This window comes from Chelonia mydas, chromosome 6 (genome assembly GCF_015237465.2).
Source record: "Chelonia mydas isolate rCheMyd1 chromosome 6, rCheMyd1.pri.v2, whole genome shotgun sequence".
NCBI lineage: Eukaryota > Metazoa > Chordata > Testudines > Cheloniidae > Chelonia > Chelonia mydas.
In genome coordinates, this window is record NC_051246.2 from 63,476,474 (window position 1) to 63,491,858 (window position 15,385).

General features: G+C 47.5%; 1 protein-coding gene across 26 annotated transcripts in view; it reads left to right on the top strand.

The window, feature by feature from the left end:
- GPHN (gephyrin) overlaps positions 1 to 15,385 on the top strand; it is a 603,244-nt gene that overhangs the window by 104,413 nt on the left and 483,446 nt on the right. The gene's annotated exons all lie outside the window — the stretch shown is intronic.

Sequence of the window (15,385 nt, forward strand, 5' to 3'; positions counted from 1 at the left end):
CACGAAAGCTTATGCTCAAATAAATTTGTTAGTCTCTAAGGTGCCACAAGTACTCCTTTTCTTTTTGCGGATACAGACTAACAGGGCTGCTACTCTGAAACCTGACATTAGGATGTTACAGTACAGCATGATGGAATCAAACAACATTGGGTGGTGGTAAACTTGATCAGCTTTGAAAATTTTTGGCAATGCCGACATCCCTTGAGATATCTATGCTATCAAAGGGACAGAGTGAACTTCGGAATCACATTTCTCTCAGAATTCCACCCCCGCCTCCATGTTTATTACAAGAAATGTGTAAGATTTCTGTAACTGGAAGATATTATAGAAAACAGAACAGGGTAGATAAAAATCATATGTTTCTATTTAAATGAAACCTTTGTAATACTAAATTTGAAATTATAACAACCTGTGTTAAGGCCTAAATTTATTATAATCTATTAAATGTGTTTAAATTATGTACATAAAGGGTATTAAGCAATACCAGTTTGCTGCTAAAATTTTGGAGAAAGTTAAATCACTGACCTGGTGGAAGGTCACTGGCTAAGCACCTGAAAGCAGTGTGTTGAAGTACTAAACCAACTTTTGAGATCAGGTGCAGAGAAACTAGTTCAGTTCAATTTCTTAGTTCATTCAAAGTTAAGAAACCAACCGAGAGTTGAAAAACCAAGAAGGCTTGTTTTTCTCTTCCAATGTATTAATAAGAACTAGATGTGACAGGATGAGTTCCAGTACTTCTCAAATCTTGAAGGACATGGTGACCAGAAGCGATCATTTCATTTCTCTAAAGGTAATATTTCCTATGTTTAATAAATCAGTTAGTTTTACGTACAAAACTTGTTTCGGGAAACTTTTTTATATGTATCAAACATGTTTAAGGTAGTTTTATTTAACAAAAAAATTTAAGGCTGTTTTTGTGCATTTTTAATTAAATTTGAATTTCCATCCAGTTAGACCTTGACACAAATCACAAGTAAAAAAGTAATCAACTAGTGAAAATAAAGAATGCATCATTCACCATTTACCGTTTTCTAACATAACAAAAAGCTAAAAAGTAAGAATCTGAATAAAATGTAAGTTAAAGTGTACAATTGTTTAAATGTATGTGTGTAGTCCATCTATTTGATTAGCAAAAAGATGCACTAAATTTAATGTGAAAGCTATATTTTGTTGAAAATCAACATGTTTTAATGATTACTGACCAATGGGAGTCAACCTTTCTTTAGGAAAATAACTAAAAAGTACAAATGCAAAACGAGATTAAAATCAATTATTTAAATCGAGGTTTCCTGCTTCCTGATTTAAATCATAATTAAAACCATTAATTTAAATTTATTTGTATTAAATCATCCCACTCTCAGACAAAATGTAACTTTATCAGTTTGCTTACTTTGATCATTTGATGGCATTTTGTAAACAATCATCCCTCTAGTGATTTTTTTTTTTTTGAGGGGGGTGGGGGAAGGGTGGGTTGTTTGTTTTAGATAGGAACAAGAAAGGAAAAAAAGCCTGAAGTGTCTGGGGAAGGCCCATCAAACTGAGAAGTGCAGGATCTGCAAAGGGTTTTGTCCTCAGACTAAAAAGGAGTGGGACTTTTGTTTAAAGTAGCTCTTCATGGAGGCAGCTCTTAGCCCTCAGCCTCCTGTGGTGTGGCAAGACCCGGCACCGAGCGCCTCGGTGTGAAATGCCCCGGGGCGGCAGGGGCTGCACCACGGTTGGACTCTGACTGAGACCCGCAGCACCAATGCTCCCCGGTACCGCAACCGGCGACATTGGCCCAGCACCGCTCCCACTCTCCTGGTCAGAAGTGGCACCGGAAGCTGGAAAAGGGAGGCTCTCCTACGCAGAGACCAGCTTCCCTGGAGCTGCCTGTGGTGGTGCGTCCCAGAGGGGAGCGCCAGGAGCAAAGGCTATAGCCCCGGGACTGTTGACTCTGGCCCTGAGAGGGGAGCCGTTGAGTCTGGTACTGAGGGACTCCCCGACCTGCAGCGTGGTAGACAGCGTGGTAGACTCCAGCTGCTGTCTACTCCAGACACCTTTGCAGCTGCGAGGGACCTTATTGCCATGACGGCATCCGCATCCCCTCAGCTACATGTCAAGGCTCTGGTGCCTCTGTTGTACAGCAGCGTCTCTGGGAAAGCCAGCCCTGATTCACACATTGGCACCGTCAGTTGAGCTATGGCACCGATCCCGCTCTCAGCAATGTTCTTGCTCTCACCGCCACTCGGAGTCCCAACACCGCTCTCCTTCGTGGCGCCAGTCGTACTTGTCAGGGGCAGGGTCTTAGCAGGCGCACGGGCAGGGACCCACTCAGTGACCGTTCTGGATGCCATTGGTGTACCACCAGGCCTAAGGTGCTCTGTCTGGGGCTTCCCGATTGGCCCCTTCCGAGGCGCAAGTGCCAGAGGCTACTGCCATTCAGCCTGCTTCGGGGGGCATGGAGGTGGCGGCTACTCTCCTCACTTCAGGACCTCCTCCGATCCCAATTCCTGGGCCAGCTTCTGAGATCGGTGACACAGAACAGCGGGTCCCAACACTGCAAGGGGCTCTAGATGACCCTCTTCCTCCTCACCTGATGAGGCAGTAGCAGGTACTTTCGGTCTCGGGTCTCCTCCAGTAGACCTCTGTGCCCACCGGGACCTCTTGCGCAGGGTGGCATGAAATATGAACCTGCAGGCAGAGGAGGTGGTGGAGTCGGAGGACCCTGTGGTGGACATTGTAACTGCAGAAGCCCTGTCAAGGGTGGCCCTGCCTCTCATTAGGACCATCCAGACTAATGCCACGACAATCTGGCAGGCCCCTGCGTCCATTTTCCCGATGGCCGAGGGGGTGGAACGGAAATACTTTGTCCCCTTGAAGGGGTAGGATTACCTGTTCACCCACCCGCAGCCCTGTTTGCTCGTGGTTGCAGCTGTGGATGAAAAGGAGCAGCATGGCCAGCAGGCCCCAGCGCCCAAGTTGAAGGACGCCAAGCGCCTTGATTTGTTTGGACGCAAAGTCTATTCTACGGGGGGGCTTCCACTCATGATCACTAATCAGCAGGCACTCCTGAGTCATTACAATTTTAACTCCTGGAACTCCATGCTGAAATTTAAGGAGCTGGTGCCTCCTGAGTCCAGAGGAGTTTGGGGCTTTGGTTGACTGGGGCAAAACAAAGGCACGGACCTCTTTGCAGGCCTCGCTAGATGCTGTGGACTCAGCTGTGCATACTTTGTCCTCAGGGATCACGATGAGGCATACCTCCTGGCTGCAAGCCTCCGGCCTGCCCCCAGAGCTTCAAAAGACACTGCAGGACCTCCCCTTTGATGGAGAGGGCCTGGTTTCAGAAAAGACTGCCTCAAGGCTGCATAGCCTTAAAGACTCGAAGGCGACAGTGAAGTCCCTGGGCATGCACACCCAGTCTACCCAGCGGAAACCCTTCAAGCCTCAGCAGGCACAGCAGCACTCGTATCCTCCTCAGCCAAGGGCAGGATTTCTATAGGCAGTGGGGGCATAATGGCAGAGGAAGCCCTCCAGCCCCCCGTCAGGACAAGGCCTGGGCCCGACCAAGCCATCGTCGAGCTCAAAACAGGCCTTTTGAACGGACGCCTCACTCAGGATTCTACCCCACCTTTCTTGCATCGCTTATCCCATTTCCACCGTGCTTAGTCTCAGATAACCATGGACTGCTGGGTCCTCCGCATGGTGGAAGTGGGATACTCTCTCCAATTTTCTTCCTCCCTGTCCATCTTCAGGGACCCTTCTCACGAGCTACTCCTTATTCAGGAGGTTCAGGCGCTCCTTGCCATGGGGACGATCGAGGAGGTTCCGAGGGAACTAAGGGGCAGGGGGTTTTACTCCCGATATTTCTTAATCCCCAAGGCCAAGGGGGGGCCCCCGGCCCATTCCAGACCTGTGTGGACTCAACAAATTCATGGTAAAGTTGAAGTTCCGCATGGTCTCCTTGGGCACCATTATACCTTTCCTGGTCCTGGAGACTGGTACTTTGCTCTCGACATGAAGAATGCGTACTTCCACATAGCGATTCATCCGGCTCACAGATGCTTCCTCCGCTTTGTGGTCAACCGTGAACACTACCAGTTCGTGGCCCTTTCCTTCGGACTTTCCACGGCCCTCTGGGTGTTCACCAAATGTATGTCAGTCATGGCAGCCTTCCTTCGTCGACAGCTGGTGCAAGTATACCCTTACCTAGATGACTGGCTGATCCAGGATCGCACCAGAGAACAGGTGCAGTCCCATCTCTGTCTGGTCAGGGACATGTTTCTTCGGCTGGGCCTCCTCCTCAATGTAGCAAAATCAACCCTAGAACCGACCCAGAGGATAGAATTCATTGGGGCGGTTCTGGACTCTGTTCAGGCGCGAGCCCTCCTGCCAGACGCTCATTTCCAAGCTATCATGGGCATCGTCCGGAGCCGTTACAGATTCCGAACCTCATCAGCAAGAAGTTGCCTGAGTCTTCTCAGCCACATGGCTTCCTTTTCATACGTGACCAGGCATGCCAGGCTCGACTCCGCCCGTTACCAGCCTGGCTCATTTCAGTCTATTGCCCCGGTCATGACAGTCTGAACTTGGTGGTCACCGTCCTGGAGCGGTTCCTGGCCTCCCTCTGATGGTGGCTAGATCCCCGGGTGGTGTGTGCACGAGTCCCTTTTCACAGTCCGCAGCCCTCCTTGTCCCTGGTTACGGATGCTTCAGCCCTGGGATGGGGCGCTCACCTCGGAGACCTTCAGACGCAGGGCCTGTGGCCTCCGTCCACACTCTCCCTTCATATTAATGTCTGGGAGCTGGTGGCAGTGCATCTTGCCTGTCAGGCCTTCCAGGAGCGGCTACAGGGTCGTTGTGTGGCGGTCCTCATGGACAGCACCACGGTCATGTTCTACATCAACAAGCGAGGGGTGGGGTGGGGAGGGGCGCCCGCTCCACTCCGCCTGTTACAAGCCTGGCTAGTTTCGGTCTATTGCCCCTGTTGCGACAGTCTGAACTTGGTGGTCACCTCCTCTCTCAGGAGGCCATTTGACTGTGGGAGTTCTGTATAGCCCACTCTGTTCACTTGGTGGTATCCTTCCTCTCCAGCGTCCAGAACATGCTGGCGGACTGCCTCAGCAGGTCCTTCCGCACGCACGAGTGGTCGCTCCGGCCAGATGTCATCCACTCCATCTTCCAAAGGTGGGGGTTTCCCCAGGTTGACCTGTTCGCCTCCCACAGCAACCGGAAATGCCCAGTGTTCTGCTCCTTCCAAGGTCCCTGCCCAGGCTCCCTCTCAGATGGGTTTCTACTCCCATGGACAGGTCACCTATTTTACACCTTCCCTCCATTTCCCCTTGTGCACAAGGTCCTGCTCAAGATACGTAGGGACAGGGCGTGGGTGATTCTGGTGTCTCCGGCATGGTCCAGGCAGCAATGATACACAACAGTGTTGGAACTGTCCGTGAACGCTCCAGTCCAGTTGTCTCTTCTTCCTGACCTGCTGACTCAGGATCACGGTCGCCTCTGTCATCCCGACCTGCAGTCTCTCCACCTCATGGCATGGATGCTGCATGGCTGAATCTTACGGAGCTTCTGTGCTTGGACTCCGTGCAACAAGTGCTGCTGGGCAACAGGAAGCCCTCCACTCAAGACATGTATCTGGCGAAGTGGAAGCAATTTTCTTTTTGGTGCGGCCAGTGACGCAGACCCCCTCTCCAAGCGCCGGTGCTCCTCATTCTGGAATACCTCTTGGACCTGAAGCAGCAAGGCCTGGCCGCATCCTCTGTGAAGGTTCACCTCGCAGCCATCTCAGCCTTTCACCTGGGCATGTCGGGCCGCTCTGTCTTTGCCAATCCGATGGTTGGCCGCTTTCTCAAGGGCTTAGACTGCCTCTACCTTCAGGTCCAGCAGCCTGTCCCTATGGGGGACCTTAACCTGGTCCTTTCAAGACTTATGGGGCCCCCGTTTGAGCCGCTGGCCACATGCTCCCTCCTATATCTCTCCTGGAAGACGGCTTTCCTTGTTGCCATTACGTCGGCGAGGCGTGTCTCTGAGTTAAAGGCCCTTATCTTGGAACCGCCTTACACATTCTTCCATAAGGATAAGGTGCAGTTTAGACCTCACCCGGCCTTCCTTCCCAAGGTGGTGTCGGCCTTCCATACCAGCCAGGACATTTTCCTGCCAGTTTTTTTACCCCAAACCACACGCTGGTCCCCAGGAACAGAAGCTGCATTCCCTCGACATCCACAGGGCACTTGCCTTCTACATCGAGTGCACAAAGCCATTCAGGAAATCGACCCAGCTTTTCGTCGTGGTGGTGGACCGGATGAAAGGCCTCCTGGTCTCCTCTCAACGGATTTTCTCCTGGACCATATCCTGCATCTGTGCTTACTGTGAGCTGGCCGGTGTACCAACTCCAGCTCTCACTGTTCAATGCACTAGGGCCCAGGCCTCGGCGTCCACATTCCTGGCCCAGGTGCCGATCCAGGAGATCTGTAGAGCGGTGACTTGGTCCTCAGTGCATACTTTTGCCTCGCACTATGCCATTGTCCGGCATGCCAGAGTTGACGTGGTGTTTGGCAGAGCAATGCTGCAGTCCACGTTACTTCACTCCGACCCCACCACCTAGGTAAGGCTTGGGAGTCACCTAATTGGAATCAATATGAACAGGCACTCGAAGAAAAAATGGTTACTCACCTTTGTAACTGTTGTTCTTCGAGATGTGTTGCTCATATCCATTCCAAACCCGCCCCCCCTTCCCCTCTGTCGGAGTAGCCGGCAAGAAGGAACTGAGGAGGTGCCGGGTCGGCTGGGGTATATATCGAGTGCCATGAAGGCGCCACTCCAGGGGGCTCCACAGCGGACATCTGGGTGTTGCTAGGGTAAAACTTTCCGACGGCCATGCACATGGTGCGCACATACCTAATTGGAATGAATATGAGCAGCACATCTCGAAGAACAAAAGTTACAAAGGTGAGTAACCATTTTTTTCAAGTAGACAGTGTCCTTTTAAAGGCAACACAGTCCAGCACTGACAGCTGAAAATAAAAACTGACCCAGGGAAGTGCAGGTTTAACACTCTCTTCTCACCCAACTATCATATCAATTCATGTTATGAGTGGAGGAAGGAAAGAGGCCAGCTGAATAGCAACCCTTAGCCTGCACTGCCCACCAGTTTGATTTACTCAAATTAACAAAGAAGTGTTTAAATTTTCACAATTAGTAATGATAGTGCAAGAAAAATGTATATACATTCTAGTTATTCATAGTTTGTGTCCTGTAAGTGTAGATTCTATTTCTGTCAATTTTGAAGGGATTTTCTGTTTGGTATTTTTGTCAGTAAAGCCTTCATTTCATCAGCTCTAGATTGGTGTCTGTTCTGAGATTGTAGAATATGAATAATACTCTGTTGAACAGTAATGTTTTGATTGATATATGTTTTCTTTGTTTGGAAAATGGCTTAAGAAAGGAAAAATTTACTTTTATTCATTCTACAATGCATGAGAACACTTACTGTAGCCCAGCAAATTCTTTTTTAACCATACACCATCTTTGGTATGAAGAGCTTTGAAATTGGCCCTGCAAACTCTGATATAATGAGCTGTCTTGCATCTCTCCCTTAATGCTACATTATTGAGGAAGGAATATAGGAATAATATTGAGGAATATCAGTTTATTGTAGAGCTGTTAAGAAACTTACTTTAAAGTGTTCGTAGAGAAGAAAGGAAAAGGTTATACTGTCAAAATAATTCTTTCTGAAAAGTCTTTATTTAACATAATCTTACTGAGCACTTCAAATACCCTTTCTTGCCGTGCCCCAAATATATATCTGCACTACGCTGTCTATATGTGCATATATATATATGTGCATATATATATGTGTGCATATATGCACATATATGCACATATATGCGCACATATATATATATATATGTGCATATATATACTGTCTATATGTGCATATATATACTGCATCACATCCTGTTCTCTGTACGCTATAAATATATTGGATTGAGGTAAAAGATCAAGATTTCTAGTAGCCAATTTAAAAAAAAAAAAAAAAAAGGATTAATTCTGCTAGATTATTCAGACCAACTGACTGCCTGTTTGAGCTGATTCATATGATTCTGTGAATCAAAAAAAGCCTGAGTCCAGGACAGGTTTAGTGCTGTACTTAAAATCTCATGCCCTATTTTTTAGGCTTCTTAGTGCTTGTCTACACTGCCCCACAGTTGAGACAAAAGGGGCATGAATAGCAGTGCGCACTGAAGTGCTGCACTGTAACACTCCCTTGAGAGCATGAACTAAAAGGTTAACTAACTCATATTAATGTAGTCCCCTTCAAACAGGGCTACATTTAATGTGAACAAGGAATCTTTATTTTGTGCCTGCAGTGTCCACACAGGCAGCATTTTGGTGCACAGTGCTATTCACACCACATAATGTGAACTGCAGGGCAGTGAAGACACAGCATTAGACACATTGTTAGAAACATAAATCCTGGAGAGAAAAAAGCAAAAATTAGTGTGACAGTAAGTGAGAATATATACTGTTAAACGTTCCTAGACCACTGAAGGAGTCCTGCAATTTGTTAAATTAAAACAATTGCATAGTTACTGTGAAGCTAGTGACACTGTAAAAGCAGAGTACATTTTTTCATTTTTATGTAATATGGCTGCGGTTATTATTGCTGGAAGTCTGTGATTGGTTGAGAGTCATTCTCAGGTAAAATAGATACCTTATCAGGGAATAATTAAATCTGTTAATATTCAGGACAAAAACATATTTTTAAAAGAGTATGATAACATATGTAGAACAATATTTGTAGGTTATAGAGAAAACAATTCCCATTTAGTTTGAGGCAGTGACTTCCATAGTGCCTTACTGCTCTATAGGTCATTTTTCCAACCTGCCTAGAAATATTTTTTTAACATTATATTTCCATTCCAGTCCTTATGAAACCCAGTTTTCAGTTGCAATAATTTTTACAAACTTTAACCATTCCATACTGAAATTTTTAATGTTTTTCTGCCTCAGGCTAAATTTTTATTTTGAAAGTTTAAGCAAAAATGGTTCATCCATTTTTGAGAATGAGATTAGGATAAAATGTTATTTTGCCAATGATAAAAATGTCTTACAGCTGTTTCCTTGAGAGGTTCTAATATGTCTACATGTTTTGAAGCAAGGTCTTGAAGCTAAAGAGACGAGGTTAGAGAGCTGCCTTTTTGCTATCCTTGTGAAAATTCATCTAAATTTGGCCAGATTTTAAATCTCTGAAAATAATTATTTGTACATGGTCCATAGAGGATTGTTAGAGGCTGGCAGAAAAATTCTCAACACTTCATCTCCTACGAGTATGCTCCACCTCCACATAGCTCTGTACTAACCACACTGAACATGCTTTCCCCCCCCCCCCCCCCCCCCCCATAGTTCATTAAACATTCAAGTAACCAGAGGGTGAACAGAATTTTTCCTGCAGTTGCTGCTAATGACATTTATATGCAGCGTTGTTGCAGTTGTGTCAGTCCCAGGATATTAGAGAGACAAGGTGGGTAAGGTGATACCTTTTATTGCACCAACATCTATTGGTGAGAGAGACAAGCGTACAGGTGTAAGCTCAAAAGCTTGTCTCTCTCACCAACAGAAGTTGGTCCAATAAAAGTTATTACCTCATCCACCTTGTCTCTGTAATTGACATTTGTGGCATCAAGCACCATAACTGGGAGCAGGGAGACTTTTTTTCTCTCCCTGTTGGCACCCAGGTGGCTTGAAGGAAAAGGAGGAAGCAGCCAAATTCAGATTTATAGGGGCCAGGACGAAGAGTAGGCATGAGCAGCCTGATCAGAATAAATATGAGAAGGGGGAATGGGATTGACTGGAGCTAGAGCACTGGGAGAATGGGACAAGCTGGTGAGGAGGTACATGAGCAAGTGGAGAATGGGACAGTCTGGAAGTTGGAATGTCAGAAACGGGGGGAATAGGATAGGCGTGGACAGACAGCAGAGGGGACAGGGACAGAAGGGATCAGGAGCAGAAAGGTCTACACACCACTAGAAAACACTTCCCTATACCACCTGGATTAGAACCCAGGATCTCGGAGTCCAAATGTTCCTCTGCTGTCAGCAAATATCTGTGAAATCCACTGGCAAACCCACTCTGTTTCATCCCCCTCTAACCTGCAGACTAGTATTACGACCAGTTACTCTGTGTGACAAAGTTCCTCCTCTGCCTTGGTCGGTCCTGCGCTTATTGGGGGATTTGCTCGCCTCAGAGATTCACAGCAGCTCTCAGTTTGGCCACTTTTGCTAGTGGCTCAAGCCTGCCCTTCACTCAGTTAACCTCATCACTGGCCAGCATGGGGAAAAGGAAGGAGAACAATTCCCACAGTCTCTGCTGGTTCACCTAGTGGGTTGCGGGACAGGCCAGGGACCTTCCCCTCTGATGGGACCCACAGTCCAGGTCAACTCCTCCTGTATCCAATAGGGAGTTGGTTAGAGGGGGGGAGCCCCGGTCCGCCCTCTACTCCAGGTTCCAGCCCAGGGCCTTGTGGATCACAGCTGTCTACAGTGTTTCATGTAACACCTGTGTGACAGCTACAACTCCCTGGGCTACTTCCCCATGGCCTCCTCCCAACACCTTCTGTATCCTCACCACAGGACCTTCCTCCTGATGCCAGATAGCATTTGTACTCCTCAGTCCTCCAGCAGCACGCCCTCTCGCTCTCAGCTCCTTGCACGCCCCTCACTGACTGAAGTGAGGTCCTTTTTAAACCAGGTGCCCTGATTAGCCTGCCTGTCTTAATTGATTCTAGCAGCTTCTTAATTGGCTCCAGGTGTCCTAATTAGCCTGCCTGCATTAATTGGTTCCAGCAAGTTCCTGATTGTTCTGGAACTGCCCCGTTACCTTACCCAGGGAAAAAGGGACCTGCTTAACCTGGGGCTAATATATCTGCCTTCTGTCACTCTCCTGTAGCCATCTGGCCCGACCCTGTCACGTCTGCTAGTTCGAGAGGTGGAGGCCTGTGCAATAAATCTAAAGGTTCCAGTTCTGCATATGGGGGTCATTATGGTTTCACATGACAGAATTTCTACAGTTTCAGTTAATTTTTTGTATATAATTTCCTAGTTATTTTTTAAAGCTATATTAAATGAAAATTTAAGATTCAAAATTAAGCATTCAAAAGCTAGGAAATGCCAGAATTAAGGTTGACCAAGCAATCTTAGTTCAACTCCTGTGTGCCTGTGGACTGTGACAGTCTTTAATTACAGGATCACATACTGTTTTTTCCACCGGACGCCTACATCATTCTGTGTTACAGATGATGTATGTAGTGAATGAGGCCATAGGAAAAGAAACGGTGTGTTCATGGTGAAGAAAGTTGAGTGCAACTCTAGAGAATTTGATTCTATCCCTGCAGCAGACTGGATGTGTGATGCTGGACAAACACTTAAACCAATGGTTCTCAACTGGGGGTCTGTTGCCCCTTGGGGATCTGCGAACCCTTTCCAAGGGGCCGTGGGGCCCCACATCTGAAGCCCCGATCCCTGATTGTGCCAGGAGGCGTGGGGCTGAAGGCACAGTCCCCGCCGGTGTAGTGGCACAAATAGCTTCCTGGCAGAAGAATTTCCTATCTAGGTTGTACTGAGCATGCTCACCTGAACTGAACAGGCTCAGTAGGTAACTGCTATTGGTGGGAAAATGTGCTGGCTGCTGTTTTTGCCATTACACCTGGCAGTGCAGGGCAGCTGCTGCTCTGGCTGGTGCCATGGAGCAGGCAGCTGAAGCGTTCCCTCCCCTCCTGCTGGTGCCCCCCCCCCCACCCAGTTGAAGCTGCTTCTCAGCTCCCAGCCCCCTTTGCTCCCGCAGAGGCAGCTAGTAAGAGCCGCCCAGGTGGGGAGTCCCAGCTCCATGGCTGGCAGACCCTTCTGGGAACAGGGACCACAGGGAAGTCCTCCCAGCACACAGCCCCTAATAGCCCTCTCTCTGCACCCTGAGTTATGCCCTGCCTACACCCTGAGCTACCCCCTACCTGCATACAGCCCCAGCTGTCCCTCTCCCTGCACCCTGAGCTATCCCCTGCGTGCACACAGCCCCAGCTACCCCTCCCTGCACCCTGAGCTACCCTCGACCTGCACACAGCCCCAAATATTCCCCTCCCTGAACCCCAAACTACCCCCCTGCCTGCGCACAGCTTCTAGCTACCCCCTGCCTGCATCCTAAGCTACCTTACTGTGTGCACACAGCCCCTAGCTATTCCCTCCCTGCACCCTAAGCTGTTTTCAAACTTTTTGAGCTAAGCCCCCCACCTTTGAGTTATAATTTTTGGTTGCACTCCCCCGCCAACCCAGACAGGCTGGGTGGCCTGCTGAGGTGAGTCAGGGGGTGGAGGTGGCACTCCCTCCCTGGACCCCGCCATGCGGAGGTGGCTTGAGCCCCGCTGGCCCCTGTTCCCCCAAAATAGAAGTCAAACTACGCCTCGGCCCTGAGGCCCCCTCTGGGCCCTGGAGCTTTTATAGCATGTCAAGGGGTGAAAGAAAAGAGAGAAAAAGGTTGAGAAGCTGTGACTTAAACCAAATTTTTTCACATCTGGCCACTGTGAATTCCTTGTTTTTGTGTGTATGTTGGGGCGGGAGGGGGAGTTATGCCGTTCGGAATCGCGCACTCCTGGCAGAGTCATGCAAGGTGGCAAAGTGAGGTTCCAGACCAAAAAATCCAATTCCCCACCTCCGGTCCTCAACAGAAGAGGAGGCAGACAAAGAGACAATTTGTCTCAACGGCTGTGAAGCCAGATGAAGGATGCAGCAGGATGAACGTCTCCAATTGTCTTGGTTTCCTTGACGTTGGATTATGATCCTCATTATGTCAAGCACTGTGTGGACACTGGTGTGTAATGGTATCTTCATGTTAAAAGAAATCATGTATATATGTCTTCCATATAGATGTTCAAGTCCTGTGCAGATCGACAAGTGGTGACAGGAGCAGAACAGAGGTGACTGGAAGCCTCTAGTTGTGGACCAGCTTGCAGCGGCGGCTGTCAGATGGTCTTTTTGGATGGAGGCAGGCGTGCAACTTGGCAGCTGCAACTGTGACTGAGCAGCCCATTTTAATGTCCACCAAGTCAAATGCCTTTTTGTAGGCGACAAATGCAAGACACAATGGTGCTCTGTATTCTTTGCATTTTTTGATGAGCTGCTGAACTGAGTGGATATGATCAATTGTCGAATACCCTGAGCAGAAACCGGTGTGTTCTCTACTTTCGTGCATTCCAAGATTCTTCTTAATCCAATTGAGTATGATGCGGGTGAAGACTTTATACGCTTGTGAGAAGAGTGTGATCGGGCGGTAGTTGCTCAATTCTTCTGGATTGCCTTTCATCATCAATAGTACTTTTTTAGATTTTTTCCATGTATCTAAAATACGCTTGCCATTGATGTAGATGGTGAACCATTGTGCCAACACTTTGAAGAGAGTATCTTCCCCTGCTTTGAGATATTCCGGCCAAATATTTTCCACTGCTGGGCTCTTTGCTCTCTTTATGTTACGAACCGTGTATTCGATTTCTTCCCACATAACGTTGGGAACTTCTTCTGTAGCCTGCTGCCTTGATGGTGTACACTGGACATTGACATGCAAGGAGTAGAGATCGTTGTAGAATTTTGTACAGATTTCATATATCTTGCTCCTTTCTGATGTCCTTTCACCATTATCATCTTTCAGCGCTGCTGGGATAACCTGTTTCAGCCTAACATCTCTTTCTACCTTCTTCAGACTCTCGTTCTTTTCAGCTGCCTCTGAATTTCTTCTTTCTGAAGTCTTCGTAGTCTTCTTTGATCTTCACGCAAATTTCTTTGTACAGTGTTCTATGTTCTTTGCCCATTTTTCCTTCTAATTTCATGTGCGCCCTCCTCGCTATCAGATTCACAAATTCCTCACTGATCCTCTGTCTGCGTCTCAGCATTTTCAATGCCTTTGCCTTCTTAGCTCCTGAGATTATCTGTGAGATAAACTCCTTGTAGTCTTCATTGATGTCCTTGTTGACCTTATGCTCGAGGTCCATTCCACTCACTTCCTGTGCAAATGCCTCTTTTTTGAAGTGCCATTTTCCCTTCGGTTTCTGGTTACTCTTGACACGGTCTTTGTAGGCATTGTCAATGCATAGTTTTGAGCGTAACAGATGGTGGTCTGAGCCTGTGCAAATGATTCATTCTCCTGTTGTCACTACATTGTTGACCACACAACAATTGAATATGTAGTGATATAAAATATTAAGTACTCTTGTGATGGGGTCCCCGGGGTGAAGCCTGGATTGTGGGACCACTGAGTCCCCTGAACCCACCGACCTGGGCTGGCCCTCACACTGTGATGCTGTGGTCCAGCAACAAACCTCTGGTAGGTACTGCAGTTACACAGCCATCCACAGGCAGGGACATATCCAACTGAGTTACATGAATGCTCTCCTACCCACTCATGAACCAACAATAGAGAGGCTTAAGACAATTCCCCCAGCCTTGCACCCCAGAATTATACTGTCTTGCACTGATAAAATATAAACCAGGTTTATTAACCACAAAAAGATAGATTTTAAGTGATTATAAGTAGCAGGCATAGAGTTCAAAGTCTTTGTCTTCCATACGTTCCTTCAGGTGTTGAGTTGGGGGGCAGGGGGAGAGAGAAGAGAGGCCAGGCTTGCTGGAAAGATATTTGCTGTGACATGGGGATTGCCTGATTGGTCAAGCAGTCTCCACTGCATATAGTCTATAGGATAGTGAATTCTTTCCGTGATCGGTGTTGATGAGCCATTAATGTTTGGGGGGAGGGATAGCTCAGTGGTTTGAGCATTGGCCTGCCAAACCCAGCGTTGTGAGTTCAATCCTTGAGGGGACCATTTAGGGGTCTGGGGCAAAAATTGGGGATTGGTCCTGCTTTGAGCAGGGGGTTGGACTAGATGACATCCTGAGGTCCCTTCCAACCCTAACCTTCTATGATTCTATGATGTTGTCTGGCTACTCTGTTGTTGTACCTGAAAGGCTGGTTGTGGGTGTTCCCAACCTCACAACATATTTCAGTAACATATACAGCAATATTTCATAACCTCACATACAACAATAGCACATACAATCCAACAGGATATTAATGGTCAACATAATGTTCAATGGTACCTCAGAAGGCATACTTTGTACAAAACATATAATTACATGACAGTGGTGAATGTGGGGGTTCCCGTATGCTGCTTTTGAGGCATAGAGTGTCACAAGTCTGAAAACCTAGGTGTCTCAAATTAGGCATCCAACATGAGCGGATGCTTTTGACATCTGAGGCCTTGATCGCCTTGTGTCTCAGTTTCCCATCAGTAAATTGGGAAACTGCTTACTTCATGGAAAAGAAAATTCATTGCTGTTTGTGAAGCAGTTAGTTGCTA